At 40.4% G+C, this 27632-nt stretch overlaps 1 protein-coding gene and 1 long non-coding RNA gene across 3 annotated transcripts in view; both read right to left on the bottom strand.

Moving 5' to 3' along the window:
* Positions 1-20921, bottom strand: part of LOC146811030 (E3 ubiquitin-protein ligase RNF14-like) — a 172030-nt gene extending 151109 nt beyond the window's left edge. Inside the window, exons 1-2 of one of the 2 annotated variants that reach the window (XM_085618075.1) lie at positions 20779-20921; positions 19995-20057 (exon numbers count right to left, since the gene is read on the bottom strand). The gene's annotated coding sequence lies outside the window, so the exon portion shown is untranslated. Of the gene's footprint in view, positions 1-17911; positions 17932-19994; positions 20058-20778 lie in introns of those variants that run through there. The other variant, XM_085618076.1, reaches the window with a different exon arrangement.
* A 3537-nt stretch (positions 20922-24458) lies between these two features.
* LOC146811029 (uncharacterized) lies at positions 24459-26050 on the bottom strand. Its single transcript, XR_014966670.1, has 3 exons — positions 25925-26050; positions 25142-25205; positions 24459-24982 (listed from the first exon to the last, which is right to left on the bottom strand). It is a non-coding gene; the product is annotated as an uncharacterized LOC146811029 (long non-coding RNA).
* Between the last annotated feature and the right edge of the window lie 1582 nt (positions 26051-27632).

Raw genomic sequence — 27632 nt, 5'->3', positions numbered from 1 at the left:
ATGGGCATAACTCTGTTAGTTCTGATGATAATGTGTTGCCACAGATGCAGAGGAAAGAAAAAAGATACGAAGTGAGTGAGAAGTGTAGGAAAAGAAAATTAGATGAAATACGACTTGAGGAATTGAAAGGAAATATCTACAAAAGAATGAAAGGGTCACAATTTAAGAAAGATACAGGAAGGGACATAAGATTTGAAGAAATCGAAATGGTAGAATGCTAAAGTTGGCATCTGATTTAAATGAAGCTAGTGATGGCATAAAATGACATCAGAGAGAGGATTGATGGAGCAAGGTTTCGTATAAAAAGAAACTTGCTCGTATGCAATCCTCTCGAATAACTTGTAACATTATAACCAACCTGTTTGTGAGTACTAATTTGCATTACATTTTTACATATGGTATCTAGGGGAAGCTTTTCTATGTATTCCACTAACAAGTAACCCAAGTGTCTTTAAAATGGCTCCCAAAAAACGGGGGAACTCTCCTGCGCATGCGTCTACTGCATCTACGTAGTATGACATCTTCTGTCGCTTGGTGAGAAATCTTTACAGCTGCGCAATAGCTTTTAAAATGGCTGCTCGAAACCCTCGCATTAACGCACATGCCGCACAGAAACTAACCTATGCAAGTTTTACTAAGCCATTAATGCAAAAGAGATATTAGGTAAATGGGGTTAGAGTAGAAATAAGTGGTATACAGTGAATTCATTTAATCTTGTATTCTAACATGTTCTTCTCTGAATTTATTAATAGCTCGTATTTGGGCCTTGGAGGGTGACCACGTCTCTGTTTCCTTGTGGCAACTACGCATGCGCGCCATCTTCTTGTCCTGAGACCAATGAGATCATTGAATGGCTGCCAAACCCTAAGCCCAGCAAGGACATGGGAAGAACAACTCTTGACCCTATGAGAGGGAGAATGCGAAACATTGTATTACAGATATATCGATCCACATATGAAATGCTTGTGGGAATAAAGCTTGTGGGTATTAAAATTAAGGCCTTCTATGGGCAGTACGTGTGCTCCCAGTATGGCCAATCTGTATATGTATCATTTCGAGACCAACATTATTTTTGATATTAACAATCCCTTCTCACACCAACTGAAATTGTGGAGACGATACATAGATGATATCCTGGTCATCTGGGAAGGTGACCAGGTTTCTCTAGATGCGTTTTCCGTGTGGCTAAATACACGAGATGGCAATTTGAAATTTACTGGTGAATCCAGTAACAACACTCTGTCATTTTTGGATTTGAGACTATATCCCAAATATGGTAACATTCAGACTGAACTATATCAGAAGCCTATGGCACGAAATTCATTGTTGAGCTTTCACAGCTTTCATCCTCGAGCACTCCTGAATAATCTGCCTGTAGGTCAATTTTTGAGATTACGAAGGAATTGTAGTGAAATAGCAAGATACAAACTACATGCTAAGAATCTGACTGATGAACTAATATCTCGCAACTACCGGAGTAAATTAGTACATGGTGCCAACAAGAGAGCACGTAATAATCATCGGGAGGCTCTGTTGGAATCCTATACTAGACCTGAGAATAAAAGGATGGTCTGTGTCACTACTTTTAATGATCAATCAAATAATGTCAAGAGAGCAGTTAATAAAGCTTGGCACATCTTGAATACAGGAAATTTGTCCCTGGAAAGACCTCTTTTTGCTTTCAAGCGGAGTAGCAATTTAAGAGATATGCTAGTACACACTAGACCCAGAACTGATATACGAGAGAAAAGACAGCCGACCATATGGGGTGCAACATCAGTGGTGGGACATTTCCCGTGTGGTACATGTTCTGTTTGTCCTTTTACTCGAAAAGTGACACAGCTTGACCTAGGTCTTGAAACACCTTGGACATTACAGACACACACCAACTGTAACACTAGTGGGGTCATTTATATGATCACCTGTCCATGCCTTTTGGTATATATTGGAATGACCACTAGGAAGGTCAAACAAAGGATGATTGAACATCGGAGTGCGTTTCGATGTAAAAAAATTAACACCTGCATGACTAGACACTTTGTTGATAAGTCACATACGGAAGATGACTTTACATGGGTTATTATTGATAAACCTAAGTACCATGTCAATATGGGTCCTTTGGAGAGAGTTCTGTTACTTAGGGAACAGAGGTGGGTGTTCCGCTTGAAAAGCCATATTAATGGTCTGAATGAAGACATACCGTGGAATACACTGTAAATCTAAGATTTTGGCAATTATTTGTCTTATACAAAATGTTTCACATGCTGTTTCTTCACATGGCTGCGTTATATCCCTATAATCTGTTGCCCCTCAATGTCTTTAAATCTCTATTATCTGCTGCACCTTAATGTCTTTGTGAAATCTAGACTCATATGATAACTATGGTACAATATTCTCTTTTATTGTGCCTTTATTGAATTTAGTACGCCTTCAAACCAGATATGAGACGAATCACCTGTCACTGTATTCCCTTTAATGATATGTGACTAGGCGATGCGTTCTACAGGCAGCATATGTTTTTTATACTTGTAGACTGAGAGTGAATCCTGAGCAGGTGTCTTCTTTTTCTAATCACATTGAAATAGATTCTGTAATAAGGTAACTAACTACAGACCCCAGAATGCATTGGATGTAACTGAGCGGAGTGCCGTTCCAGGTCCTCTTTTTCAAGATCAGCTTTCCGTGCTGATAATGTTGGTATCAAGTTGAGCGCTAAAGATTGGACAGGGAGCGCTAGACACACATCTATTTATATATACACATATATTTGTCACGATCGTTGAATGAGTCCATTTCGTTTTTTTACGTTTACTTTCATTGAAGAGGTTCGTGCAACCGGAAGCAATTTGGTACACTTCCGGGTTGCACGGCCGGGACTATAGCAATCTACATTTAAAAGAGGGGATGTTCACTGGATATCGTCGGCTCCATTTGGGAGAAGTTGGCGGCGTAACTTGGTGAGCAATCCGTCTATTTTCACATACTCCTGTGTCAGAGATGGTGATCGTTGAGCCACAAATTGATTGCACGAGTGAAATATAGCCAGTTAAATGGGCTTAACACTCGGGGTGGTTCGTTTTATTGACTTGGGCTTTTGTAGAGTGGGAAACTATACATGTGTGAGGTGTATATGTTTTTGCGTGACGACTAAAAGAATTGCAGAAATATGTAAATATTTATTGGCTTATCGACCTTTTACAAAAGAGCCAAAACCAATTACATTTTAATAGAAAGAGGTGTTGTCTATGTTGAGTGAACGAGTGGATGAACTTTCACTCGTTTCGCTTTCTCTTTTCTTCCTTTTTACTTTGGGCAACCCCCATACGGAAATTTATTTTGATCTTGTGTGCAGTATGTTGCTATATTATGTTGCCACATAGTTGATATGCTGAGTTCGATTATGGTGACAAGATGTATACTTTTCATGTTTTCCATACTCTTAGATACCCGCTTAACATAAGGACCAATGAAAGGTATTGGCAGGTATTGACCTGCTTTATGGTGAGAATTATTCTTTTATTATGGTTTGGTGTTTTGCGCCACTGGGGTGTTATTTGACACGGATTCCACATACACTGGCTGATAGACACGTTAGGTGTATGATACATTTTGAGATATTAAAGTGTGTTTTCTCTTGTGTTACAGTAAGAAGACCAAATTGATGTTGGTCTCTCAACACCTACGAATCATAAGTATGGTTTTTATTATCAATTTTTAAGCAGAGTGACAAGACAATGGTCCTGATGAATGCCATGAATTCACCTCAGTTTGGCAGAAACATGTTGACCTGACCTAGTCAGATAGGAAACATTTTATCCCTATCGTCACACTCCTTATTTTAAGACCCATCCCTAAGGGAGAGCTAATAAATAATTTTTCTCCATAGAGAGATGGTTTTAAATCACATTTGATATTATTTGCACTCTGCCCCCCACTCACAGACTCACATTGGAGTGTTAAAACACCTCAGCTCCTCTCCTAAGGGAGAGTAGAAGCCCACACAGTGTACCTTGCGGACACTGTGTGCAAGAGGGGACCCAATGATGAAGCATGTCACCATCATGGTGAGTGAGGGTTCTCGTCTTTAAAAACCAATATATTTTTGAAGGTGTGTGTTCTGTACACTTCTGTAATTAACCTTTGATATCTTCTCCACTACGGTATATTTTTGTGAGTTTATTAAAATTAAGGGGCGGGGAGCTAGACAATAGAACTAAAGAAAGTTATTACACTTAGTATGGTGTGATGCCCTCGTCCCACTGCCTGGTCCAATTAAATTGAGGGTGTACATGGAATTGAAACATTTGGGGGTGGATCATACACTCGAATTGGTATAACAGAGGTAAGTTTTAGATAGTTAGACACACTTGAGACTCTTGATGCCGATGCTATGCTGAGATGCTGCACGATTTTGCTGCAACCTAATTGAAGAATCCAACACTAGGGAAAATTTGCAGAACAACCGAGGAGGCACATCTAGGAAGGGGTCCGGACGAGCCCCAGCCGGAGAGAGTAGCACCAGAGAGGGGTGTAACGCTGGCGTTACACTAGGAGAGATCACCTTCCCGACCCTGAACCTGTCCTGAATCCTCGATACTCTGATGTCTAGGTCCTCACACAATTCTAGGTAAATATAGATCTGGGGGGTTGTGCTTCGTATTTGCTCTCTGTTCTTTATCTCTCCTCAGGTACTGTCATCATAAAGATTTGTTAATGTTGATCTTAAGCTAACTGAACTTCTTTCCTGATGGAGAATTTGGTGTATCTGTATGTGATTTGACTGGACCTACAAAATTATTAATTCAGATAAACTTTTAAAACTCCTACTGAGTCGGTGGTTCTTTAATAAAAGTTAAATGTATTATTATTATTTCCTCCCTATTCTAATCTACTACTAGATCTTTCAACGACGTATAGTTACTAAGGAGACTGGGATGGCAAGAATATTGGTGTAAAGGTTGTCTGAGGTCAATCAAAATTGATGACCAGCGGACATTTGCTAGCTCAATGAATGTATGAATGTAAATGGGCCCAAAGTGAGTGTTGTGTGTCTAGAGCTGGTAAACTCCACTGCATCAATCCACCTGTATGGGGTGGGCCACTGTCATACTAGTTTGATCGTTTGATGTAATACTGTGTGTGGAACGAATATGATGTATGAGTTAATGTATATAATGTATGTCTCTTTTGTGGTTAATTTGAGTTTAGCTGAATAAAGATTATGAGGATGATGACTGTGCAGACGAGCAGCAGACGTAATAGGGACAACATTTTGTGCTGAGGAATCCTTCCCTCGAGGCTGAGACCAAGCCTTGAAGACACTTTTTGGAGAAGTGGTTTCTTTATTCAAATGATAACAGAAGAATCCGGCTCTGGCAGCACAGCTCACTCATGTATCCACTCCAGGGATCTGTGTTTGAACCCATGGGGACAGGTTCGAATTCTGGCAGGGTTACTCGGCCTTTCATCCTTCTGAGGTTGACAAAATGAGTACCATTAAGTTGGGTAAAATATCTGTTTTCTACCCGTAGTGCTAAGAGACCTCCTTGGAAGATAAAACTTTACGAAAACACTTTCTAAAAATATTGATATCCCATTTGATTGCCACTGTGGGAAGGTTTAATGTCTTGAAGACAACAACACGACTGCAGGTAGGACTGAAATGAAATGGTCTGCGAATGGTGAAGACTCCTTGGGGTGTGGGTGGAGCTACAAACTGAGTACATCAGACTGTGTGTGAGAGAGAGATTCAAATAACACTGGAACCATGCGCTGGCAAACCTTACTGACTAAAGGGTAAAAGATGCAGCCAGATGTGTGAAAACATCCAGTTCAAAGGGTACCAAAGGCCCAAAGAGATAACAAATAACTTAATCCGAGGGTCTTGGATGACAGTCAGCATGGACGCGACTGTCTTACAGTCAAGAGAAACAGACACAACAGGGTGTAGGGCACGAGGAAGGGAAGCGTGGGAATTACTAATAAAGCATTAATGCACTGATTATTTTGCTTCCTTTGACGGTGTGGCTCACAGAATGAAATCCCTGCCCTTGAAAGGTTTAGTATATTAAAGTTGCCCAGTGGGCACGGACTCATCAGTAGTGAATGGCAGCAGGGCCAGGATACTGTATTTTCCTCGTGAGTGCTGTTGCGTTGGCCCTTCCACAGGGCCGCACAGATGGGGCTCTCCGGGCGAAACCTGTGATGTCATTGCGGATCTGAGCGCGCTCACATCAAAAGTGGGAGTGAGTCTGGGTGTGGCAAGCATGGCCCCAGACACAGCCCAGGAGAGGGTCTGCTGTTGACCAAAGGGAATGCACATATGTATGACCTTTTACTAAATATGGGCACAGTTCTCGTTCATAAATAAAAAGGGATTCTCTCCAGCTACTACATAGGCGTAACAGTGTTTCTTTTGGACAGCTACGCCTTAGTACGGAGTCATTCGTCACGTTCTCTATTAATTCTCCACTTAGCAACGAAGAGCCGAGAGAAGTAAAGGTAGATTGGAGGAGCTAACCTAACCTCATAGATAAAAGACAAGTATATTTTAACCCACGGTACTCTGTACTGGTGCATTCCTGGACGGTGACGGCCAGCGATGCTTAATTGGTAACAAAATATGTACAGAGCCCAAAGATTTACTTCGGAACCCTCGTTCCTGATTCAACCCCATGCCTCTCTCTCCCCCCACCCTAAACTCCGTGTCTCTTTATCTTACTCTTGCAGGTTCTTTTCATTCATGGATTACCAAAGCAGTCGGGTGAGACCCCCTCTCCTGTTACATTACTGACAGCACGGTGCTGTTCACGAATGTTCACTTGGTATCAGGGTGCATGAGAAAAAGCACCCCTTCCGCTCCACAACACCTGCGTATGTATGGAGAGGAACTGTGGGCCAGACGCACTAAAGCAGGGATGTCCCAAGTATCACACAGGGCATCGATAGGGGGCTGGGATGACACAACAGTCTGTTGAGTCCCTGTGCACATACCCTTGACGAGGCAACTTTACAAGCACACAATCTGGTTTCATACTGGGTATACAACGGCTTCTTGAAGAACAAGTTGAACCGGTTTTAGCCTAATCTATTCATAAACTAGTCAAGATTGCCTTTTGCTTTATGTTTGACATGTTGTGTGCTCAATGAGTCACGTTTAAAAAACAATTGGTGAATTCCAAACCTGCTTTATGACCTTTAGACTGTATATTGCTCACATGTCTTTACAACAGTAGAAAACAAACCCTTTAGGGTCCACAGCACCTCCTGAAGGGATCTGCAACTATTTAAACAATTGAATAATATTAGCAGATTGATAAGTATATATACATAAAAAAAATCTAAATATAAAATTAAAAACTTTTAAAGCTCCGTAAATGCAGGGGTTGAGGTATCAGCTATTTGATGTAACAGTGTTTGCGGAATGCAGTAGGTGGGGTAGGCCTAAGAGATAGCATTTGTCCTTAGCAACAATGGCCTTCCTGGCCCTTTCCAGCCTAGTGCTCAGCTTTGGCAGTTGCGGCTTCTGGAAGAAGTGATCCTTGGTGGTATGTATTTGGCAATGGTGCCCTCCAGGCTGATGAGTGTTTCCTCTTCCGCAATGGCACAGCTTTTCATCTGCAATGAAGGCACCCGACTCTTGAGCTCACAGTAAATACCATGTGACACAGTGGGACTTGGTCTTGGAAAGTCTTAATACAGGACCGCAAAGAGAGACCAGGTAGGAGCGCTTCACAGCATGGGTCTCTCCTGGCTTCACTCTATGATAGTCTGCTTTCTCCGGGTATTCCTCCTGCCGGGAACACACTGGGCTTTCTTCTTGGCAATCTCTCCTTCTGCAGTTCCAGGCCGCCCGTTCCCTCTGCGCAGGCAGGCTTGCAGGCTTCTAGACACTTTAGACAAATCTTGATGTCCTGGTTTGGATCCCACTTTTACACACATTTTCCAGACAGGGGACATAGATCCATTGTCTAAGGCTTCAGAAGCGGCTTAGAATGGTTCTCATTCAAATTTCATTTTGTGGCTGCATCTCAGACACAGCCTTTGTACAAGGGTGATGGCTCTAACAGCATGTAGTAATGTAGTGTAGTTCCTATATCCCGGATAGACTCTGTGCATTGGAATAATATGCACTATAATTTTGACAAAGGACTGAGGTCAGTATGTCTCTATCAAGTACATTAAACTTAATTACCTGTGTGTGCCAGCTAACTCAGAGGTCACTAGAAACTTCTCGAATAAACAAGAAGGGATTAGTTTCTGACAACCGCATAAACATGACAACTTTGTTTCCCTTAGAATCGGAACAATCTCAGAATCGTGGAAACAATAGATAACAGTTTCACTCAGTCAATCGTGCATGCTTCGTTTCTACAGAGTTACACAGAAATAGATAGACGGGCGTTTCTTATAAAAGGGTTTATTGAAGTCTTATTTCTCGTGCAATAGACATGAACTGCTAAAATTGTAAGACAGAATGCGAAGTATAATACGTACAGCGTTAGCATGGTTTGCAGCTATGACAGATATTCATAAAAAAACATACATAAATAACACAGGCTAAAATGTTCATCTGATGCTTCTAGCTAGTTCTACCCCAGTGTACCTAACCTAAGTGTAGTACGAGGTAAGAAGTAGGTGCGGTTTGTCTATAGTCTAGTTTAGCTATAGTTGCCAAGATTTGCCAAAAGTCCCTCTAGGTTCTAGTCCGCTCCTTACCTTGGAATGAGTGAGGTTGGAATCTTTTTCCGAGTCTCAATCTCTAACACCCCGCAAGGGGAGTCAGAAACACTGGAGCTGGATTCTCTGCGAGGAGGATGACAGCGTCTGCTCAGTGCGTCAGGTGGGGACTTGACTTCCTTCCGAACTTGCTGTGGCAAGCCGCGTCGTGCAAGTAGGCAGCCGAACCGTGGTTTGCCATGGTAAGTGAAGGTATATTTATACCTTGAAGGTGTTTAGGAATGCCAGTATTGACGTAAAAGTCGGGCAGAAGAACGTCATGAACGAACCCCTAAGGAATAGATGTTCATGCATAATAAATGAGTTTTTGGAGAAATCAATATCCAAGCAAGGGGAAGTCCTAAAGGCTTAAGAGTCTGGTTTTCCAAGAACTCGTTGTGAGGTAGATGAACGGATGTAGGTGGCCATGCCTGTATTTGGTTAGCATGGATAATGCCTAAATAAGGGTAGGATTTCTATGCCTAAATATGGGCAATGCGAATTGTGCCTATATAAGGACATAAATCGGGAAACCTATATACGGTATCTAAATCGACACACAACACCCACTCCACTTTCATATGAACAAAATTACTAATTTCTAAACATGCTAAACATATCTAAAATATAGCTACATATGGATGGCTAAGAACATGTCTAAAAATACATTGTAAAACGCATAAAAACTGTTGCCATGCATAATAATGCATTGGTGCTCTACATATTAAAGTAATGTTTCATTCTAAGCATGTATTTACATTGAATGCTAAATGAATGAACATACATATATATACACATTATGAAATGGCTCGTAAATACAGAAGAAAAAAGGCCGAAACCATTTCATTAAGTTACATAAATAAAATGGTATTGACAAGGTGACATATTGTCACTGAAAGTGTATCAAAGAATTCTGTTCTCTATGAATAGTTCTACTATAAGCAGATTACTGTGCCATAAAAAAAAATTCAAATTTGGAAAAAAAAATAATCAGAGGAAAAAGTTCCAAGTTTTAGTCTTCGTTTTGAAAAATGAAGGCCAAATTCAGAGTCTTCCCGGTACACTGTGTGCTGAATCAAAAGGCAGTGTATGGGGATGGAGAAAACATGAAATCTTCTAACCCTGTAGACAAAAAGTCGTCTACCGTTGTAGGTGAAAGTTGGATTACCTCGTTTAGAAGACTAACCGCACATAGATGAGAAGCATTGGTCGCATCAGCAATGTTTGTATCGGATATTACCTGCGTGCCTGTTGTTTCATCTCGTACCTCAGCAGTAGCAATTTGCATCTGTGAGATCTCAATGAATGCTGTCATCAGGATTGGTAGCCGCTGGGGACAACACACAGCATGGGCCGTAACCAGGTCCAGCAGAGTATCGATATCCATAGGCATGACTGACGGGAGTGTTAGACAGATGTCTAGCACGCATTCTTCACCGCAAAGCAGGCAGCATAGAACAGGTAAGATGCAATCTTGCCAGATTGGTCTGAATGACAGAAACCATGTGGTATTTAATTCTCGTAGACGAGGTAAACCTAAAATTTGGACGATGCGCTCACAACACTTCATCTCCAATAGAGCTCTCTCTATGGTGCTTGGAGTGACGATGGTGATTTGGCTTGCCATATCGGAGCAGTAGGAGCAAAAATAGGATCCCTGCAACGAATCCAAAAAGTAGTGGCAGTCCGCCAAACACAGAGTGCACGAAGTTGGGAATTATTCCGAGGACTGCTTGAAAAGGTGCTAACAGTCCTGAACACACGGTCTTAAATACATGTTCAATACCGCTCGTATCAGACATGTTTAAGATACGTTCCAACATTTTGAGAAATGTATAGGGCAGTTTGTATTCAAAAGGGCTTGTTTCTCGGCAGAAGTCCTTACGACTTGTAGATCATAAGTTCCTTTGGCCGAGGTCAGTGGCACAGTTTGTTGTAAAAGAATGGCTTTCATTCTGCTTAGAGTATCAATTCGTATAGAAGAGATGTTCAGTGAAGGCCATAGAGGCGACTCCCTGACTGTCTGTATTTGTGGAAACAAGACTTGCATACAGCAAGTGACCTTGGATGTAACCGTTACTAGATATGGGATACCTGGCAACATGCCACAGCAGCTGTGATCATTCAACATGAGGTAACTTCCATTGGAAAGTAGTCCAAAAATTGGATTAATCACTGCAGCTGGTGAGCCTTGCAGGTGACAGGATAAGTTTGTAGATGAACCATCGCAGGCCCCGTGTAAATTAATACCCTGACAAAGGAGAGAACCGTTTAGTGCGTTTTCACAGTTTGTACCGCTAAGAAACACTTCACGCCCCCCCACTCCATCATCTATGTGTGTAAGGTAAATCCCAAGATGTCTTGATGTATTCTTTACCCAATCTTTCATATTTGCCTGCTGGTATATGTTTTAGGCAATACTGAAAATGGAAAGTTGTAACAGGCAGAGTAATTTTACCATGTATGATCCACTCAGTAGCTGGTTTTTCAGCCACCGTGAATGGTAATTTTTCGAGTATTTCAATGCTCAGCACCATATAGTCTGCTCCCCTTTGTGCCAGTTTGATGTGTTTATCAGTGAGATTGAATTCTGTTTTTGCATTTGTCACCCAAAGTGGGACGGGTGTGCTCAGACGTGAGTCCCGTGCTTACCATGCCACTGGAATCAAGCTATCCTGGCTGAAGAGGGGTGAAACCCCAAAACCGGTCCTAGGATGCTTTTTTCCAATCCAGGGAGGACCTGGCTTGGCAGTTCGAGCTGGACTGTTCCCATGAGGCACAGGGTTAATACTGATTTGCATATGACTGGGTTCAAACTGGAATGGCATGGTGAGCAAAACAACGATGGATTTAGGCCCAGATCTCTGTACTGGGGTGAATGTATGACATTGTTCTGCATTCAGTCCATCAACCGTTGTTTTTGGTATATGTTTTAGGCAATACTGAAAATGGAAAGTTGTAACAGGCAGAGTAATTTTACCATGTATGATCAACTCAGTAATTGGTTTTTCAGCCACCGTGAATGGTAATTTTTCCAGTTTTTCAATGCTCAGCACCGTATAGTCTGCTCCCCTTTGTGCCAGTTTGATCTGTTTATCAGTGAGATTGAATTCTGAAAACAGTGACGTAGAGTTGATTAAACGCCAAGGCACATAGCCTGAATGCAAGTTTTGGAGCGTCCAGCCTAATAGTATTATAGAACGTAATTGAGACTGACCATGTTGCAGCATGACCAAGTCCTGTTCCATGATGTCTATGGCAGAAGACACAATGCTGTCCAATGAATATATCCTGGACGACAGAGTCATTAACCCATTGTCTACTACAGAGAGAGATTTCTCTAAATTAACACGATCAATTTCTCGTATTCGTTCTGCGGTCTCTGCTTGGGTAATCTTCCATATTTCATTATAAGCAGCGTAGACACCTGCATATATGAAATGTTTTTTACGCGGTTTTCTTGGTCCTAGCAAGAATTCCCTAAGGTCTGCGCCTTCTTTAAGTAAAGATAAGTGTTGTTTTACATCCTGCAGTGTAGCTTTCTGTAGCCAATCAAGGCAGAGTTTCCCTACACTGTATGTTGTTACTACCCCTGGATGCTGTCTTTGAACATAGCGTGGGTCTGGCCTATTGATAGTGAAACCCTGTGTTTTGTTCAGGAATCGATCTTGACAGTTGTTTGTGTCTGTGGGCCAGAGCAACCATTCTTTCCATTCTGGATCTGATCTGTTGTGATGCAAAATATTATGTACGTCGACCTCCCCCCGTGTAGTGCTATTACTTGCAGGTATAGGTATGGTCGGTGTGTTCATGTCTTTGATCTTGGCTAATCCAAGGCAAGACGTTTGTTGGGCAGTGTCATTCAAAAACATAATTTGCTCAGGGATGATATAGGCTCTAAACAATGCTTCTACCCCCTGCAATAGCCAATCTTTTGTACCCCAGACAGATTTTGTCTCAATGTTGTCTTTCCAAAAGTCGAAACCCTGTCTAGACAGTTGGGCAATAAAGGCTGCAGAATAATTCTGTTTCGTACTGGTTAACATATTTTTCGTTCCTGTCTTGTTCATATTCTTAAAATAAAACGATTCTGGATTTGATAAGTTGAACCCTGAAAAATATGGAAATTTCATTGCAAAAGTTTTTGAGCTACCCTTTGGAGGTGTAGGACAATGTTCCCATTGGTTATACATAAATACATTTCTAGGTGATGCAGTTTTATGCAAGAAATGATGACCATAGTGGTTATAACAATACATTTGTTCATAGTTTGATGAACCCTCTAAATATTCATGATTTGTGAATACTGCAGACATTTCTAGATCAGACATCATGTTATTAACAGTCTCGAAGTCCCAATCATCAGTAAAGATACTAGAGGTAATAAAGTCACTTAATGAAATGTTAAATAAGTGTGGAATCTTCAAATGTTCAGACGGGCCAAAAATGTCCTATTCAGTTCTGTCCCAAAATATATTATCCGGTATAGGAACGGCTGTGATGTTCACTGCTGACAAGTCTCTTGCTTCACGATGGGATGATTTGTGTGGCTGGAGAAGTAAGTTCACTCTTTTACTTGCTGTGTCCATTTGAATATATCTTCCATTTATCAGCATACCCAGAGTTATTACCAGAGCTAACCAAAGTGGAACGAAGAATATTCCCAAAACAATCCATAGTTCAATCCATGGTGAAACCATATAGGTCTTTTTCAGGAGTTGAAATAAAGTCTGTTGGTTGTTCTTTGAAAGTTCTTTGTGCTGGCGTCGTTTCAGGTTCGCTGGGATCCTCAGAAAACGTATCAAAGTTAATGAAATAGCCAGAGTCAGTTCTGTCAATGGTTGGAATTGCATCAGGATTTGTTGAATTCACTGGAACCAGTTGATCACTTTTTACTTCGTTGTAGACAGGTTTATCAGGACGAACTGTTATTTGTGTCTCAAGAGGGACGAGCTCGATAGCTTTGTGGCTTAGTCCTTCATTTCTCACTGTAGAATCTTCAAAGGTGATGAGTCTCTCAGTTTAAACCTCTTGGATTGTAGCTAGCGGAGTGCGCCTGCTACATTGTCGGAGTCCACTTGGCCTACTGCTTAGTATCGGCCACATAGTGTGGTTTGATCAGGTCGATGAACACAAATCTTTTCTCCTTTTTACCAGCAAGGGGCGGCAGTAGTACTGTTCTCGATCCGTGGACCGCTAGGGCAGGTACTGGTTGTCTGTAAGAAGGCCCAAATTCCTTCTTGTCCACGATCTTTTCTCTGACTAGATCACCAAGCTTTGGGATCCAGACAGGCCTTGCTGGGACGGTTGGTTTTTCCCCAGTGGTAGTTGGCTTCAGGAACACGTTGCTTTGTTTCGATCTTAGTTCATTTAAGTCCTGTAAAACAGCCAAACGATCTTTGATATCAAACTTTTTATTTTCCACCACTGTGCCTTTCATGTCAAGGTCTGGAATCAACATTCTAGTTCCATATAGGACTTCATATGGAGTGACACCCCCTAGAGAACTTCTTGGCAAATTGTTTAATGAGCGTTGGACCCCATAAAGATGTTTGACCCACACATCAACCAAACCTAATACCCTAGCTGTTATAGAGTGCTTTATGTCCCGGTTTTTTCTTTCCACAACAGCATTTCCCTCAGGATGGAATGGAGAAGAATACCTCAATGCTACGCCCAAACTGGCCATGGCTTCTTTGTAAGCTCAAGAGCTAAACGCAGGACCCTGGTCAGAATGTAGTGTGCCAATTGCGTATGTGCCGATAAAGACTCGCAAATCTTTTATAACAGTTCGAGCGTCAGCCGAGTGCTGAGGCCACTTCCAAAGAAACCTTGAACACGAATCCACTGCGACCATGATATATTTATAGTTACCATCCCTTTGCAAGGGACTGCAGTGGTCCAGGTAAACACATGCTAATGGTTTATCTGAAATTAACAGGGGGGTCTGCGCAGCACGTTTCACAGTAGAGACTTTCATCTTTTGGCATATTTAGCAGTCCAAAACATAATTCCTGGTCTGTTTCCTAATGCCTGGCCACCAGTATCTCGTTTTAATAACGATACTGTGGCGGAAACACCTGCATGGGCAGAGGCGATCGTTTCATGTGCAGCTAGGATTAGTCCTAATCTATGTTCCATGTTTGGTATTACCCTATCCCCCACTCCAGGGATTCGAGCAAACGGAACATTGTTCGCATCAATTATATATGAGTATTTGAGTGGAAACCTTTTAGGATAACGCTGCACCGCTGCCTTTGCTTGAAGCATTGACAGCCAGTATTATTTCACTGTCTATTTTTGTTTTTGAATGAGTGATTGCAGCTACGGAAGCCGTTTGCACAGCCCCTTTCGCGGCTTCATCAGCCAATGAATTCCCTTCAACGTGAACGCCATCACGTTGATGACTCAGCGTGTGTATCACGTGAGTGTTTTGTAGTCCGTTTCACAACTGAACTACTTGTTCCCAAAGCGTTTTATGCCTGATTGTGCCACCTTTTGCATCTTTAAAACTATTTTGAAGTCAATTCTGTAAATATTCATTGTATGATTGAACACAATAAAAAGAATTGCACACTATGAGTGTGGGGAATTCGCGATCCGTATTTTCAAGTGCCATTTTAAATGCTTGTAGTTCAGCTCGCTGAGCTGTACAATCTCCTAGAGATTGCATTTTTGTGACCATTGGTCTTAAATTTGCCATCGAGCATACGACCTTTAACGATCACGCATGCTGCAATATAAGCTTGCTTACCCCCGTAGCGGGTTGTGCAGATCCGTCAGTATAAATTATAAATTCGTACTGGCCAAGAGGGAGAATTTCAGTAGGCATAGGAAATTCGTGTTCGTATTGCAGGAATGCTTGTGTTTTTAAATAAGGATCAAAAACATATTCAACATCAGTTGCAGCAAGAGAATTAACCCAGTGTATCCATCTTGGATGTAAAGCTTTTGCATTCGGAATACTCGCTTTTGTAACTGCCTCTAAGGCTGGTACAGGGGTTACGACCATAATGCGTTTCCCGCACAATGTTATTCATTAATGCTGTACTATGTGCATTTTGCACTGCAAATGTTTTACAACAAGAGTTTAGGTGTCTGTAATCCAAAACTAGATGATATGTATTGTCTGGCTTGGAAACAGGAAACAAAGGATTGTTCATTGATGAGGTGCATGTTTCAATCACCCCTTGGTATTCAAGTTTATCTAAGCTCTCCCTGACCTGTTTTTTGGTAGAGTTCTTAACTGGATCTTATGGTGAGGTGAGTCCTCATTCCATCCTACATGATTTTTGTATAATGCTGGGGCTTGGGCCACTGCCCATTTCCTGGCATAAGTATATTTGAAATGTACTGGAACATGGTTAGAGAAGGCTGGCATAATGATGTCTTCGCCATGTGGGCACTCTCTGACAAATTCTGGTGGCCAGTCCCGTTCTGCTAGAAGTATATCATAACCCTTTGAAAGTCGCTCCCAAAAGAGTGCTTTCACTTTTCTTGGTATGTCTCCCTTCATCCGGAGTGTTATTTTATATACCCTTTGTGGAGAACTAACCCTGATGTCTGCAGTCTCAACTTGAATGTCTTCATTCAGGTCTACTGTGTCCAGAAGTCTCTTCAGGTTCTGGCGAGCTATTGATACTTCTGCTATGCTGTCCAACATTGTCTGAGCCCATTCTCCGTTCTTGAGTTGTGTTCTCAGAACCCTCGGCATGTCTGATCTTCAGACCTGCTACTTTCTTCTTGGAGAATTGAGGTTTTGGTTTGTTTTCTGAACGTGTTGATTGTCTTTGGACTTCACGCGTTCTTCTTTTTGATCTGACCGTCCTCTTCTTTCAGATGTCTGTGACGATATCTGAAAGGTACGAGAGGAACGTGTATCAGTATCTTGATACCTGTCAGGTTTTCACAAATTATCCCTATTCCTGAGGTTATACCTCCTTTCAGAGGGCTACTTTTGAGGAGACCTACCTCGGGATTGAGAATCTTTCTCTTTTGAATGCTGTTTGTTATTTTCCCACTTCTTTTTTTAGAAGAGGTGGGATTGTTTTTAGTAAAGGCCTTTTCAGGACTTTCAGACAGTTGTGGTTTAACTGGTTTCCCTCCCAAACTGTCTCGGCCTAATTCTTCATAGGATTTTTCAATTATTCTGGCTAGTTCTTGTGGTTGTTCTGTTACATGAAATTCCCTTAATTTCTGGCGGATTGCCACTGATGCTGCTTCTCCTGTAATATTAGAAAATATTATTGTTGAGACCTGGTCGAACTTTTTCAGTAACAACCCAAAAAGTAGTAGAGGGTCCGAGGGATTTTATAGACCTGGCATGTATTAAATCCCCATATCCAAAAGATTACAAAACAAACATATAATCCAGGGGTCTATTATGCCAGCTGTCTAACGAAAGAAGTGAAGAAACTGGACAACTATGTCAGCAAGAGTAAAGACATAAGGAATACAAAGAATTACAGAGTGAAAAGACCCTTATTCATGTTTGGATTCCCATCACTCACCAAAGTGATCGTTATCATCATTTGGGTTTCCAGCCAACCTGCCACTTACCCTCTTGATCATAGAGGGATAATAGGTAGATTGTCTCCTCTAAAGGGTCATAAAGAGGAGATAGAAGGACAGAAAGAAATTTTGCTTTCATCCAACTACAAGCAAAATCCCAAAATATGTGTGGGAGTGAGTAAGTGCAGTGCAAAAGGTGAAAACATGATTAAAATAGGAGTTGCAAAAGAAAGAGACTATATTTATTAGGATATCAATTGCAATCCTAGTTAAAAATAGTGCAAATATAGCAGTTTCAAAAATTGCTGCTATCAAAAACGGTCGACATGTTTTAGCCTACTGGACAACTTGTCCACGGCTTTCTTCAGGACCTATCTGCAAATATTACTGCTACTGCATGAAACCAAAAATCGTGTATGAAAATTAGTGAAGAAAATAAGAAGGAATGTACATACAGGTTGGAATAGATACAACCTCTGATGTCATATACTGATCCTTCGTATCAGCGATATGTATAGGACATCTGTAAAACACAAATAGTGATACTCTTAGTGACAACACAGTAAAAAAAGTCCAGGATCTATACAGCTAAAAAAATGCTCTGAGGTGTACAGCTAATTCACAGCCTCAGGATAGCTACAAATCTATAATGTATACCCAATGTATAATTATATTTGCTCACCCGTCTGATACGAGGACTGGACCTCACCTCACCTGGCACCGGCTCAGGTCAATAAGGCCCGCTCTAATAAGCGCAAACAAAAAAGGGAACAAGTAAGGATAAGCTGCACACGTCACACCTTCCTTTCTTTCTTCCCATATGTTTTGATTAAAAAAATGTCAAAGTCTCTCTTATCATAGAGGAAATGTATCTTCAAGTATACATCATGAGTTATAAACCTATATCACAACATGGCAGTAGAAGACTAGCGGTAAAGTTAGCTGTTATAACGATTAGTTTTACCTACATCTCGACCAAGATGAGTGTACATCTAGAATGCAGACAATCTTAAATGACAGCGTTAGACCAGAAACGCTATAGTACGTAAACTCAATACGCACAGTCTACCAAAGGATGCAATGGCCAAGGATATCATTTTTATTTTATTCTTATTAACTAGCATTGTAAAATGTGCAGAATGTAGAGAAAAGGCATAGAGCACAATACTCATTCTGCCACAGATGCAGGAAGCGAGATATCAGAGTCAGATAGCTGTCTCACATCCGTTATTATCTACATAAGCTCTATCAAAAGGTGCAGCTACCCGTCTGAAAAATTTAGGCAAGAAAGTAATTGTCTAATTAGGCCTACACAGGGCTTAAATGTCTTGGAGTAAAATGCATTCATAAAATGCTAAAAGGTATTAAATTACAACCCAGGGAAAAATAAAAAATTCTCCTGGAGTATAAACAAATCTGAATTTATGGTGTCAGAGGTTACATATTTTGCATATATTTCTGGATTCCTAATTCTGTACCCCTGAACAGAATCAATATCGTATTTTTTATTCGCGAATGTTATTAATTGCACGTTTGTAAGAATGTTTGATTAACTTCTTCTTTCCATTTTGAATGCTGTTTGTTATTTTCCAACTTCTTTTTTAGAAGAGGTGGGATTGTTTTTAGTAAAGGCCTTTTCAGGACTTTCAGAGAGTTGTGGTTTAACTGGTTTCCCTCCCAAACTGTCTCGACCTAATTCTTCATAGGATTTTTCAATTATTCTGGCTAGTTCTTGTGGTTGTTCTGTTACATCAAATTCCCTTAATTTCTGGCGGATTGCCACTGATGCTGCTTCTCCTTTAATATTAGATAATATTGTTGTTGAGACCTGGTCGAAATTTTTCAGTAACAACCCAAAAAGTAGTAGAGGGTCCGAGGGATTTTATAGACCTGGCACGGATTAAATCCCCATATCCAAAAGATTACAAAACAAACATATAATCCGGGGGTATATTATGCCAGCTGTCTAACAAAAGAAGTGAAGAAACTGGACACCTATGTCAGCATGAGTAAAGACATAAGGAATACAAAGAATTACAGAGTGAAAAGACCCTTATTCATGTTTGGATTCCCATCACTCACCAAAGTGATCGTTATCATCATTTGGGTTTCCAGCCAACCTGCCACTTACCCTCTTGATCATAGAGGGATAATAGGTAGATTGTGTCCTCTAAAGGGTCATAAAGAGGAGACAGAAGGACAGAAAGAAATTTGGCTTTCATCCAACTACAAGGAAAATCCCAAAATATGTGTGGGAGTGAGTAAGTGCAGTGCAAAAGGTGAAAACATGATTAAAATAGGAGTTGCAAAAGAAAGAGACTATATTTATTAGGATATCAATTGCAATCCTAGTTAAAAATAGTGCAAATATAGCAGTTTCAAAAACTGCTGCTATCAAAAATGGTCGACATGTTTCAGCCTACTGGACAACTTGTCCACGGCTTTCTTCAGGACCTATCTGCAAATATTACTGCTACTGCATGAAACCAAAAATCGTGTATGAAAATTAGTGAAGAAAATAAGAAGGAATGTACATACAGGTTGGAATAGATACAACCTCTGATGTCATATACTGATCCTTCGTATCAGCGATATGTATAGGACATCTGTAAAACACAAATAGTGATACTCTTAGTGACAACACAGTACAAAAAGTCCAGGATCTATACAGCTGAAAAAATGCTCTGAGGTGTACAGCTAATTCACAGCCTCAGGATAGCTACAAATCTATAATGTATACCCAATGTATAATTATATTTGCTCACCCGTCTGATACGAGGACTGGACATCACCTCACCTGGCACCGGCTCAGGTCAATAAGGCCCGCTCTAATAAGCGCAAACAAAAAAGGGAACAAGTAAGGATAAGCTGCACACATCACACCTTCCTTTCTTTCTTCCCATATGTTTTGATTAAAAAAATGTAAAAGTCTCTCTTATCATAGAGGAAATGTATCTTCAAGTATACATCATGAGTTATAAACCTATATCACAACATGGCAATAGAAGACTAGCGGTAAAGTTAGCTGTTATAACGATTAGTTTTACCTACATCTCGACCAAGATGAGTGTACATCTAGAATGCAGACAATCTTAAATGACAGCGTCAGACCAGAAACGCTATAGTACGTAAACTCAATACGCACAGTCTACCAAAGGATGCAATGGCCAAGGATATCATTTTTATTTTATTCTTATTAACTAGCATTGTAAAATGTGCAGAATGTAGAGAAAAGGCATAGAGCACAATTCTCATTCTGCCACAGTTGCAGGAAGCGAGATATCAGAGTCAGATAGCTGTCTCACATCCGTTATTATCTACATAAGCTCTATCAAAAGGTGCAGCTACCCGTCTGTTATTGTGTAGAGGAATAGAAATCTTTGAATTCGGCAAGCAATCCCCAAAGTCAAAATAAATCTCGAGTCCATTTAAATAAAGAAGAGAGGGGGAGGACATTTACACGCATGCTAGTGTTTAGCCAGATAGCAGTCCTTAAGAAAAAGAGAGAGAAGGACAAGACGAGCAAAGCGTCTCCTTGCCGAGCCTCACCTGTCCGTCGTTGCCTCAAGCTCCGCCCGAGCTGGGAATGGAGGTAACGGAAACGGAGGTCGGTAGATCTTATATACTGTGTGGGTAAATCACAGGTGATCCGAGTTGCCACCGGCACGGCGCTCGCTAATCCCGTCACTTAGAACTACAATGTGATGTCACCGGTGCTGGGAAAAGTAGTTTTTGTCTGCCGCTCGAACGTCAGATGTTCAAACATTGCAATTTTGTACATAGATCAAAAACTGCCTAAAAGGTCGAGAGTATACAAAATACACACATAAATACTTGAAATATCTATATAGTATTTGTTGGTGAGTCGTCTACAAACGCTGCGATAATCACTCGCGTTGTTACTTAAAACTACTGGACGACGTCTTATTCAACAGGAATTGTTTTTATCTGCCAATCAAGCCTTCCAAACTTACAAATTGTGCCGGTTCTTTAGCATTGATCAAAATTAACCTGATAGTCTAGAATAATTCGTAAAACACACATAAAGAATTGATCAATCATTTCTTAAATGCGGCTGTGATCACACATGTTATTACTTAGAACTACAGGATGACGTCACATCCATAGGGAAATGTAGTTTATCCAACATGCTCACATATCACCGTGCTGTTAATTTAATGTGTTAACCTACAACTGAATCGTAATTAAAGTGAGCATGAGACAGAAAAGCCTACATGTATTGTGTTTTAACTAATTGGATTAATACTGAATTTAATAAATAAAGGGTGGAGATATCCAAAAACTTTGGATCATCACGGAGTGCAATAAGACCTGTCTTAACAGTTCTGTGTCTCATTCCTTGCCTCCTGTTGCAAGTTTATTATACGACCAATGTTAATTCGAACACATTTCGGCCTTCGTTATAAGTTGACATAAACACAGAACAAGATGTATATTATCCAGTGCTTCTTCATGAACTCACTTAGAGATCCCTCTATGTATGAAACGAGACCCAGGGGATGGCATCATTGAGACCTAGAGTGTCACTTGATAGTTTGAATACCCACTTCTGCTCTCGCAGAAAGAGAAATTTGGATACATCACTGATATGTGAGGGAATATAGGGTTTTTCTAATACTGTCAATGTAAAGTCCTTAGCTTTATGATCAAAATCAATGAAGTGTCTCGTCAATTTGGTCATTGTCTTTTTACATCTGAACGTGCTTTTATGTTCCAACATGCGTAGCTTTACTTTTCGAGTAGTCATTCCTACATATTGGGTCTTGCAGGGACAAGTGATTAAATATATCAGATTTTCGCTATTACAATTAGTAAAGCTTTTCTGAACCCATGGTCTACTAGTCCCTATGAATATGGTTGTAGAATGTTGAGTTTGCGGGCAGATGGCGCAGGATCCGCATGGAAAATGGCCCTGGACTGCAGGGAGATCCCATAGTGTACCTACAGCTAGTGATGGCAAACCTGCCGGTCGTGTATGTACTAATTTATCTTTCAGGTTAGTACCTCTTTTCAATGAAAATAGTGGGAGAGGTATCTTATCAGTACAACTGTTCAAAATCCGCCAGTGTTTTCGAACACACTTTTGTATGCCATTAGTTAGAGAGCTGTACGTATTGACAAAGGTGAGACGGCCAAGAGGTGTTTTTTCAACTGGAGGTTCAATCAGTGCCTCGCGATTGTTATTATATGCAAAATATGTAACCTCTGACACCATAAATTCAGATTTGTTTATACTGCAGGAGAATTTTTTATTTTTCCATGGGTTGTAATTTAACACACTCGAGAATTTTATGAATACATTTTACTCTAAGACATGTAAGCCCTGTGTAGGTCTAATTAGACAATTACTTTCTTGCCTAAAATGTTCAGTGAATTATATGCAAAAACATAATCAATACATAAATGACAAATTTACAATAAACACACATATATACAATTTACAGACATAAAACATATTAGTGCTATTTACAAACGTAGCTTGGTCAGTTCAACAAAAAGTGGAAGGCGTACTCCTGTCTAAGTAAACATTACAGGGACTTCTTTCATTGATGTCCTCACAAAGTGTTGATGTCATATGCCAAAAAAGGGGGATTGCACTAAAGTCTGGAACCTAGTTTAGGGCCATACATTGTGGGCTCTAATATGTCTGAATCCGAGACCAAATTTTCTACTAGGTTCTTTTTGCAATCCTCTCCAAGGGGTAGTACCAACGCGTTTCGACCTTCTAACTGGCACCTCTTGTAATGAAGGTCTTCATCAGGGTGGTATTTTGTCGAGGTTGGTCTTTAGTAAGGAGGACTTGTAGTACCAAGTCTGGAGTTTATGGACGGCTTGAACCTTCTTTATACCATGATCAAACTGGCACATAGTCTGTGCACACCAGCATCCTGTGTGTATGAATGCTTCCTTGGATCATCTGCCTTGGATCATCTTGGACCGAAGAGGGGCGCTACCTCAAAGGCTTGTTATGAAGGAGCCGCGATACTGGAGAGAGCGTGTGTAATGCTGCTGATCAACCCCCCTGATCGCCACGCGAAGTAAAACCGCTGCATAAGAAACTGAGCACGCCGTGTTCAAACGCTCAGGAATCACTTTTCCCGCGTCTATCGGCAATCAGCGTTTTTGCATGAGATCGCGAGCGTCTAAGCGAACAGTATTGCGGCTCCTTTATAACAAGGCTTTGAGGTAGCGCCCCTCTTCGGTCCAAGATGATCCAAGGCAGATGATCCAAGGCAGTTTACTTAGACAGGAGTACGACTTCCACATTTTTGTTGAACTGAACAAGCTACGTTTGTGAATAGCACTAATATGTTTTATGTCTGCAAATTGTACATATGTGTGTTTATTGTAAATTTGTCATTTATGTATTGATTATGTTTTTTGCATATAATTCACAGAAAAATGTAGGCAAGAAAGTAATTGCCTAATTAGGCCTACACAGGGCTTAAATGTCTTAGAGTAAAATGCATTCATAAAATGCTAAAAGGTATTAAATTACAACCCAGGGAAAAATAAAAAATTCTCCTGGAGTATAAACAAATCTGAATTTATGGTGTCAGAGGTTACATATTTTGCATATATTTCTGGATTCCTACCTCTGTACCCCTGAACAGAATCAATCCCGTATTTTTTATTCGCGAATGTTATTAATTGCACGTTTGTAAGAATGTTTGATTAACTTCTTCTTTCTCTTTTGAATGCTGTTTGTTATTTTCCAACTTCTTTTTTATAAGAGGTGGGATTGTTTTTAGTAAAGGTCTTTTCAGGACTTTCAGAGAGTTGTGGTTTAACTGGTTTCCCTCCCAAACTGTCTCGGCCAAATTCTTCATAGGATTTTTCAATTATTCTGGCTAGTTCTTGTGGTTATTCTGTTACATCAAATTCCCTTAATTTCTGGCGGATTGCCACTGATGCTGCTTCTCCTTTAATATTAGATAATATTATTGTTGAGACCTGGTCGAACTTTTTCAGTAACAACCCAAAAAGTAGTAGAGGGTCCGAGGGATTTTATAGACCTGGCACGGATTAAATCCCCATATCCAAAAGATTACAAAACAAACATATAATCCGGGGGTCTATTATGCCAGCTGTCTAACGAAAGAAGTGAAGAAACTGGACACCTATGTCAGCATGAGTAAAGACATAAGGAATACAAAGAATTACAGAGTGAAAAGACCCTTATTCATGTTTGGATTCCCATCACTCACCAAAGTGATCGTTATCATCATTTGGGTTTCCAGCCAACCTGCCACTTACCCTCTTGATCATAGAGGGATAATAAGTAGATTGTGTCCTCTAAAGGGTCATAAAGAGGAGACAGAAGGACAGAAAGAAATTTGGCTTTCATCCAACTACAAGGAAAATCCCAAAATATGTGTGGGAGTGAGTAAGTGCAGTGCAAAAGGTGAAAACATGATTAAAATAGGAGTTGCAAAAGAAAGAGACTATATTTATTAGGATATCAATTGCAATCCTAGTTAAAAATAGTGCAAATATAGCAGTTTCAAAAATTGCTGCTATCAAAAACGGTCGACATGTTTCAGCCTACTGGACAACTTGTCCACGGCTTTCTTCAGGACCTATCTGCAAATATTACTGCTACTGCATGAAACCAAAAATCGTGTATGAAAGTTAGTGAAGAAAATAAGAAGGAATGTACATACAGGTTGGAATAGATACAACCTCTGATGTCATATACTGATCCTTCGTATCAGCGTAATGTATAGGACATCTGTAAAACACAAATAGTGATACTCTTAGTGACAACACAGTAAAAAAAGTCCAGGATCTATACAGCTGAAAAAATGCTCTGAGGTGTACAGCTAATTCACAGCCTCAGGATAGCTACAAATCTATAATGTATACCCAATGTATAAATATATTTGCTCACCCGTCTGATACGAGGACTGGACCTCACCTCACCTGGCACCGGCTCAGGTCAATAAGGCCCCGCTCTAATAAGCGCAAACAAAAAAGGGAACAAGTAAGGATAAGCTGCACACGTCACACCTTCCTTTCTTTCTTCCCATATGTTTTGATTAAAAAAATGTCAAAGTCTCTCTTATCATAGAGGAAATGTATCTTCAAGTGTACATCATGAGTTATAAACCTATATCACAACATGGCAATAGAAGACTGGCGGTAAAGTCAGCTGTTATAATGATTAGTTTTACCTACATCTCGACCAAGATGAGTGTACATCTAGAATGCAGACAATCTTAAATGACAGCGTCAGACCAGAAACGCTATAGTACGTAAACTCAATACGCAGTCTACCAAAGGATGCAATGGCCAAGGATATCATTTTTATTTTATTCTTATTAACTAGCATTGTAAAATGTGCAGAATGTAGAGAAAAGGCATAAAGCACAATACCCATTCTGCCACAGTTGCAGGAAGCGAGATATCAGAGTCAGATAGCTGTCTCACATCCGTTATTATCTACATAAGCTCTATCAAAAGGTGCAGCTACCCGCCTGTTATTGTGTAGAGGAATAGAAATCTTTGAATTAGGCAAGCAATCCCCAAAGTCAAAATAAATCTCGAGTCCATTTAAATAAAGAAGAGAGGGGGAGGACATTTACACGCATGCTAGTGTTTAGCCAGATAGCAGTCCTTAAGAAAAAGAGAGAGAAGGACAAGACGAGCAAAGCGTCTCCTTGCCGAGCCTCACCTGTCCGTCGTTGCCTCAAGCTCCGACCGAGCTGGGAATGGAGGTAACGGACACAGAGGTCGGTAGATCGTATATATTGTGTGGGTAAATCACAGGTGATCCGAGTTGCCACCGGCACGGCGCTCGCTAATCCCGTCACTTAGAACTACAATGTGATGTCACAGGTGCTGGGAAAAGTAGTTTTTGTCTGCCGCTCGAACGTCAGATGTTCAAACATTGCAATTTTGTACATAGATCAAAAACTGCCTAAAAGGTCGAGAGTATACAAAATACACACATAAATACTTGAAATATCTATATAGTATTTGTTGGTGAGTCGTCTATAAACGCTGCGATAATCACTCGCGTTGTTACTTAAAACTACTGGACGACGTCTTATTCAACAGGAATTGTTTTTATCTGCCAATCAAGACTTCCAAATTTACGAATTGTGCCGGTTCTTTAGCATTCATCAAAATTAACCTGATAGTCTAGAATAATGGATGTATGACGTTACAACGCACACTTTTACAACGCATGCACTTACAACGCATTTTTTACAACGCATAATCCATTACAACGCATGACATTACAACGCATGACACTACAACGCATTTTTAAAAAATACCTTTACAACGCATTGCCATTACAACGCATACTACCTTTACAACGCATACCATTACAACGCATTATATTAAATTACATTTAAGGTAAGTATTAGATAGTATAGGGGCAAAAATTACTATTCTAACTCCAGGGGGTGCAACAGTAGGGTAAGTGTTGGATAGTATAGGGGTAAAAATTACTATTCTAACTCCAGGGGGTGCATCAGTAGGGTAAGTGTTGGATAGTATAGGGGTAAAAATTACTATTCTAACTCCAGTTGGTGCATCAGTAGGGTAAGTGTTGGATAGTATAGGGGTAAAAATTACTATTCTAACTCCAGGGGGTGCAACAGTAGGGTAAGTGTTGGATAGTATAGGGGTAAAAATTACTATTCTAACTCCAGGGGGTGCATCAGTAGGGTAAGTGTTGGATAGTATAGGGGTAAAAATTACTATTCTAACTCCAGGGGGTGCAACAGTAGGGTAAGTGTTGGATAGTATAGGGGTAAAAATTACTATTCTAACTCCAGGGGGTGCATCAGTAGGGTAAGTGTTGGATAGTATAGGGGTAAAAATTACTATTCTAACTCCAGGGGGTGCATCAGTAGGGTAAGTGTTGGATAGTATAGGGGTAAAAATTACTATTCTAACTCCAGGGGGTGCATCAGTAGGGTAAGTGTTGGATAGTATAGGGGTAAAAATTACTATTCTAACTCCAGGGGGTGCATCAGTAGGGTAAGTGTTGGATAGTATAGGGGTAAAAATTACTATTCTAACTCCAGGGGGTGCAACAGTAGGGTAAGTGTTGGATAGTGTAGTGTAATATTATGCGTTGTAATGGTATGCGTTGTAATGGTAGTATGCGTTGTAATGGAATGCGTTGTAAAGGTAGTTTTTAAAAATGCGTTGTAGTGTCATGCGTTGTAATGTCATGCGTTGTAATGGATTATGCGTTGTAAAAAATGCGTTGTAATGGTAGTGCGTTGCAAAAGTTGCGTTGTAAAGGTTGTTCCCCTAGAATAATACGTAAAACCCACATAAAGAATTGATCAATCATTTCTAAATGCGGCTGTGATCACACGCGTTATTACTTAGAACTACAGGATGACGTCACATCCATAGGG

This window comes from Triturus cristatus, chromosome 7 (assembly GCF_964204655.1).
Source record: "Triturus cristatus chromosome 7, aTriCri1.1, whole genome shotgun sequence".
NCBI lineage: Eukaryota > Metazoa > Chordata > Amphibia > Caudata > Salamandridae > Triturus > Triturus cristatus.
Note: the sequence above shows the minus strand (reverse complement) of the source record. Positions and strands in the feature narration are given on the sequence as shown.